Genomic DNA, 7,073 nt, shown 5'->3' with positions numbered 1-7,073 from the left:
ATGAAGCAGTTTTCCTATTCGTGTCTTAACTTCCCCATGCGTATGAAGCAGTTTTCCTATTCGTGTCTTAACTTCCCCATGCGTATGAAGCAGTTGAAAATCCTATGGCTTGGGCCAGGTGTATCTTAGTGCTCAAAGGGACATCTTTGCTCTTGAAGACTTTTAAGAGGTCTTCTGCAGAATATTTGCCTAATGCAATACATGGTTTGTCTTCTTGACTGCTGCTCCCATGAGCATTGATTGCGGCTCCAAGCAAAATGAATTCTTTGACAATTTCAATCTTTCCTCCATTTGCCACGATAAATATGAGGCTTTTTATTTTTGCAAACATATTTAACTTTATCGCATGAGAAAAATCCATTTATGCCACATGGTGGCCAACGTGCCCATGTCCTGAGCAGCCTTGGTGTCACCCCACTGCCCTTTTAGACCAACACATACACGTATGTTGAAGGAAGGACTTAGAAACATAAAGCATGAGAATGTTCCACTCCCCCATCTTCACAGTTCCCCCACACCCATTTGTTTCACTTGTCTAAATACAGAGGCGATCACTTGGAGATCGCCAAATCAGTTGGAAGATGTTTAGAGAGTAGGTGGATAATATCACCATCTCCCAACAGCTGAAGTTTCAGCACAAACCACCATCTGAGACAAAGTGGAAACACACTGCTCAGGACAGCAAACCATACAGCTGACCTGGGAGAAGACGGGGTTCACACCATGGCTACAGGCAACCACTCACAACTGGGGATTTGTTGTTAAGTGCTGTCGTGTTGATTCCGACCCATAGCAACCTGGTACAGGGCTTCTGAGGCTGTTAATCTTTACGGAAGCAGAAAGCCTCATCTTTCTCCCGTGGAACCACTGGTAGTTTCAAACTGCTGACCTTGAGATTAGCAGCCCAATTAGTAACATTACGCTACCAGAGCTCCTTTAAAATTGGGGACTAAACAGGCTCTTTTTCCGAGGTGGTTTGGCTACCAGACCAGAGGCCCATTCAAATCAGTTCTCTGATAACACTGATTCTCTGAGCTTGCCTGCTTAAGGAACTGGTGATTCAACCAGTGTTGCAAGGCCTTACTATAACCATCTGGGCTTTAGATAGATAGTCTGGAAGGCCCTTGTGTATTTCTGTGTGTGGGGGCGAGTTGATCTTTGGTGGTCCAGGAACTCCCAGGCAATGGGCCCTCCACTAAGATCCCCAGCGACCTCATCAGTTTGAAGAAGATGGAAAATAGGGTCAGTGCTCCACCCAAGAAGGGCTTGTTACCATTTTTACCATATAGTGTTACTGACTGTTGGATGCTCTTCTGCCCTCCGTGCTAGTACCGTCGTCCTGATACTGGGCAGGACGTGATCCCCTGTTCTTCTGTAGGATGACCTAGTGGTCCTGTGCATGTGGAGTCCCTGCCACAACTGTCCAGCACCTCTGCACACACACGGCATCCTTCTTTGTTCATCTGGCATGGCTGCCAGCTGTGCCATCCTCATGCTCCTGGGAAAATCGAGGCAGGGAGAGTTTGGAGGTCTGTCTGTACGTGGTCAACATGAAACAGACAGACAGTGGCTCTCCTTACCAGTGCCGTGCTCTGGACTTGGATGGAGACTTTGTTTTTTCTTGAAATTCTTTTTCTTTTCTCAGTTGGAGCACACTGATTTTTTAAAAAGTTTTTATTGTGAATTGGGTGATAGTTTACATGGAAGAACATCAACTTTATATTCATCTTATCGAATTTCATATTATTGCAATGATTACAATCCGTTTCGTGCATCATCAAACAACCAAAGTGTTGCCCCCAGCCGTCAGCACACAGCCCCTCTCCCTCCCTCAGTCCAGAGTCCCCAGCTGCTCCATCTCTCACATTGTTGTCTCTGCCTCCATCTCTGGAGTCACTGCTTCTTTGGGTAGGGTCCTGCACTCCGGTTTTCTCCCTTGATGGTCCCAGGGACCTTTGCTCCTGGCCTGCAAAGTCAACCACTCCCCTCCTTTTGTTACAAAACGTCTTATCTTTACAGTTGCAACTCTCACAGTCAGTTCTGATAACAATTATTCACTATTGAACCACAAGAGTCTTATCCCCATCTTCTTTCATCGGCCCCATCCAGACAGGTTGGAAATGACGCAGTGGAGATTCTACCTTCCCCCGCACCCTCTGGAACTAGGTTCCCTCTTGAAAGCTTGTAAGCCAATCACTTTTTGCCTGTGTAGATACCCCATTTTGGGTAGCCAGTGTCTAAGTTCCGCATCCCTGTAAACCTTGTGTACTAGGGGGTGGGCATGATCCTCACTGTAAAGATTCGTTCCCTCTTTTGAGCTACTGCATCCATAAGTATAGGTCAAGTTCATCAAATTATAGTGAATTAACTCATTTTTTTCCTCTTCTTTCCTCTTCTAGTCGAGTTCTGATCATCCAGCCATTGAAACCAGGTCAAGTGGTTACTGTCTGCAAGTATGGGTGTTCTTGTGCATCTCCTCTCATTTCATATTAGCTGGATGCTTCACTCTCCGCTCTAGTGCTCTGTGGCCATGCTCCTATCCCTGGGCCCAGGAGTCCCGAGGTCTCACCATACTGCTGGCTAACCAGGTCTCAATCCAGGTTGACAGGAGTCTGTTGAACATGGTTGGATTTAGCACACAACTTTATTGTTGTTTTTCCCTCATTTCCCCTTATTAGTAGACCAACGTGGTCACCAGCAAGACCATATGCCTGCTCGTGTATTCCCCTTGTGTCTCAGTCTTGGAAGGGGGTTTGCCCTGAGGGGACCCGACTGCTTGCCACTTGCCTTAATGGCTCCTGGGCTCAAGAACTTGCTTGTTCTTGTAGTAGTCAGTCAGATTGCTGTTACTGTTTTAGATTTTTCCTGCTGGTCTTTCTTTCAAGAAGTATCTTCTGTTCTAGCCGCTCCAGGCTGGTCTGCTTGTCCTCTCTAGTGGACATTTCCTACCTCAGAAGATTCTGGATGGGTCTCCACAGAAAACCTCCTTCACTGTGCAAGTTCTAGCCCCATTTTAGGTATTCCAATCAGTTATAGGCTGAAGACAGACTTACAACAAGTTTTCTATGGTGATGTTTTTGGCTACTCCTTTCTCTCCCCCTCAAGTGTCTGTTGTACAATAGTAGGCAAGGGAAACCAAGATTCAAACAACAGCCAAGCATCTTATCATTATTTCCCCTCTTTGATCCATTCAAATCATGCCTCAATCCTTGTCTCTCAGAGCCCTGTTGTTCTAAGGTTGAACATACATCATTGTTTATCTCTGTCCCACTTAGCCCATGCAAACCTGCCTACATGTTCTTCCATCCGCCTTGTTCTATCATTCCCCTCCCACTTCTTGTGTATTGCCCCCCGCCCCCGAGCACCCAAACTATCCTGTGTCTATTCCCTACCCTGAGAGCACACTATTTTTTTAACTAGAGAATAGGAGTCTTGGTGTGGCACTATAGGATAAGCACTTGACTGCTAATCACTAGGTCAGTGGTTTAAACCCACCAGCTGCTCCTGGGAATCACTGTATAGGGTTGCTATGAGTTGGCACTGACTCCATGGCACTTTACAACAGCAATAACGTTTGTCATTTGCTGGAAACTGTTCATGGTCAAATTTGGACAGTGTGGCAATTCTTTCAAGGCAATTTTGGGACATTCAATTGATGAATGAGGAAGGAGATGGTGTCTCATACTGAAATGTAAAGCAGTAACATTGAGCTCTTAATTTCCTACAGGTGGTGCTAAAGCAGTGGACTGCAAGATCAGCAGTTCAAACCTACGAGCTGCTCCTTGATAACTCTAAACAGGGTCGCTATGCGTTGAAACTGACTCTATATCACTTCACAGCAACAACTGAAGCCAAGTGGAGAGCTTGCTTGGGCCCTGGCCAGTGTGTTATTCTCACGGCAGGGAATTTACAGCTCCTCATTTACGGGAAAGCTGGGGCTATCACTCGGCTTTCACGCAGTCTAGGAATTGACCCCTGGATGGCCCAGAGGCCCTCCTAGCTGATCGGATTCTCCAGAGCCAGTGGAGTGATTTACCTAGTCAGCAGCCCTCACTCAACCCTGGGTGGAAAGCACTCAATCACATTGACTGTAGCAAATTAACAATAAAAAGTGTTTACTTTTTAAAAAAAATAGTAAGTTACCCTTTATTCATATTGATGAAAAAAGCCCAATTTAGGCAGAAACTGTGACATTATCTTTCTGATGTCTATTAAAGACACCTTAACCCCACAAACCCCTTTTTAGGAAGCCCGCTTGACAGGGAAAGAAGGAATATTTTAGTGGGCACTAATGCGCTGGACTGCAAAGTTGGTTTGAACTGCAAGGTCGGTGGTTCAAGCTCACCAGCTGCTCCTCGGAAACCCTATACAGTAGGGTCGCTATGAGTCGGAACTGCCTCGATGGCACTTAACAACAACAACAACAACACCAACAACAACATGAGAGCCTCTCCAGGTACTATCTGATACCAGCCTACAAGGACTATTTGAGGTGGCTGTTGTTACGTGCCATTGAGTTGATTTTATTTGAGGTAGATAATTATTATTCCCATTAACTGATGAGGACATTGTGGCTGAGGGACTGATACTACGACTGTGGACCTGCAGGTCATAGGGCCCACCTTGGCATTCACCCAGCCACATTATTCCTGTTCATTGTTTTGTCCCTAATTCTCATTGCAAAGTGATTCTTAATGTGGCTGCACATTGGAATCCCACCAGAGCGGGAAAGGGGAGTTTTGAAAACATACCACTGTCTGGGATTTGCTCCCAACGATTCTGCTTTAATGGTAGTGGGGTGTTTGGATGTGGACATTTTTTTCAGAAAAATCTAAAGTGCAGATAGGTGAGTGTCTGCCTAGGTTGATTTCATGTGAGACACTGAATGCCACACTTAACTCTGAAGGTCAAGTCCTTGCTCAAAGCTCCAGATGTAGCCTAGGGATTATCACTTTCTGGTCTAAATCAAGGGTTGTTGGGACTTTTCTGGGGTTTTTTGGTCCAGAAAAGATTTGAGGGGGAATAAAAGGACTGGGATTAATTTATGGGATTAATGTGTTACTGTGATCTGCATCTCTAGTTGTCCTTCATCTCACTGTCTGGGCACACTATTTTGTAAGGCAGGAAGCATGCTTACCACAGGCTCTGGTGACTCCTAGGAGGTTGTTGATGTAGAATGTTCCAGCAAAGGAGGGAAGTGCTGGCATCAGAAAGACATGAGTTGGTGTCCAGGTTTTGAGGCCATTCCTCATGGATTTAGTATCTGATTTGATCGTGCCAGGTGCAACACACAAGCACACACATTGCAGGGCATTGAGGGGATCAACGGTGAACTGTTTTTAAACTAAACTGCTTTGGGGTTTCCCTCTGTCATAAAAACTCGCTCTTCAGTAGTTTTTTAAAACAAAAAATTGTGATAGTTCTTTTACCATCTGAGGTGGCTGGTGGGTTCACCCCTTCTCAGCTCCATTTTACCTTTCCTGTCCTTTTGCTCTTGGGCCCGGAGACTGGTGTGAGCTCTTCCACTGCCGCTTTCAGATTGATATATACAACCCCTTCCCACTCTAGAATCCCTGCACTTTGTCCTTTTTCCTTATCTTCCATGCTCTCCCTGCTCAGCTATAAATGAGTAAAATGGGACAGTGCTGGGCACCGGCCTGATGGAATGTATCCTGTCAGGCATAATGCCAGTGAATGGAAAGAAAGTTCTTCACATGGATCTAAATGCATATTATTGAGGTAGAAATGCATCCATCCCACCACTGGAAGATTTGTACACAGGCTTAAAATACTAGGATCACCACCAACATCAATGGGGAGAGGAACACACTGGAATGTGACTTAGTTTCCAAGTTCCTTATGGTTAATGGTCAGCTGGTTTATACAGAGGTGATTCACTACCTGGATTTCAAAGTAACTGAAGGGAGCTTTATCTATTGTTGTTAAGTGCCGTCAAGTTGGTTCCGATTTAGTTCCGATTTATAGATGAACTGGTATAGGGTTTCTCTGAGGAGTGGCTGGTGTGTTTGAACTGCTGACTTTGTGGTTCAAACTGACCACAAGGTCCAGTGCTTAATCTATAGTGCCACAAAAATCTACAAGTTTCCTTCCTCTGAAGCAGAAACCCTGGCATCAAGCTAATGGGACTGTTTGAAAAGTGTATGTTGCCAACATTGATGGAAAAGTTTCTAGAACTTTTGAAGGCACTGATCTGAAGACAATGCGAAATGTGTGTAGGAAATTTGACCTGGGCCAAGATGTATAGACTTCACTGGTCAGGCTCTTGCACTTTACAGAACTGAAGATTATTTAGATCAGCCATGTTGTGAAACTGTCCATAGGATTAAAGCCCATAGCTTTATCTGCTTTATAGCCTCGGAGAAATGCCACAAGGATTTGCAAGGTTAAGTGCAAAAACAAAAGAACAAAGCATGGAGGTACATACATGCTTAGGAGTCCTGGTGTTGCGCTGTGGGTTAAATATGCCAGGTGCAAAGCCATTTGAACTGCAAGGTCGGTGGTTCAAGCTCACCAGCTGCTCCTCGGAAACTCTATACAGGGTCGTTATGGGTCGGAGTCGACTCTAAGGGCACATAACAACAACAACAAAAATACATGCTTAATAAACCAATTAAAGAAATCATTGTGAAAAATGGAACAGTGGTTGGTGTAAAATCTGAAGGAGAGATTGCACGCCGTAAGCAGCTCATCTATGATCCCAGCTGTACTAAAGATAGGGTACTAAAGGTGAGTCAGGTGATCTGAGTTCTATGTGTTCTAAACCACCCAGTCAAGAATGCCAAAGATGCCGACTCACACCAAAGCATTAGTCCACAGAACCAGGTCACCTGAAAGTCATGATTTCTTCTGCACACACTGTGGAAACCAAGGAACCCGAGAAGGAAAGCAGACCAGCTTTGGAGCGCCTGGAACCAACTGAACAGAAATATGTTAGCATTAGTGACCTTGGTGTACCAAAAGATTTGGAAGCAGAGACCCAGGGCTTTTATCCAGCTCTGGTAGCGTAGTGGTTACGAATCAGGCTGTGAACCTTAAGGTTAGCAGTTCGAAAC

General features: G+C 45.1%; 2 pseudogenes; both read left to right on the top strand.

Annotated features, from left to right (window-relative positions):
* The window catches only part of LOC102821788, a 26,451-nt pseudogene extending 20,043 nt beyond the window's left edge, over nucleotides 1–6,408 (top strand).
* Nucleotides 6,409–6,615: 207 nt separating this feature from the next.
* The window catches only part of LOC102817245, a 14,841-nt pseudogene continuing 14,383 nt past the window's right edge, over nucleotides 6,616–7,073 (top strand).

Source organism: Chrysochloris asiatica, unplaced genomic scaffold (assembly GCF_000296735.1).
Source record: "Chrysochloris asiatica unplaced genomic scaffold, ChrAsi1.0 scaffold00384, whole genome shotgun sequence".
Classification (NCBI taxonomy): domain Eukaryota; kingdom Metazoa; phylum Chordata; class Mammalia; order Afrosoricida; family Chrysochloridae; genus Chrysochloris; species Chrysochloris asiatica.
The sequence above is the reverse complement of the archived record's forward strand: the minus strand, read 5'-3'. Positions and strand labels throughout refer to the sequence as shown.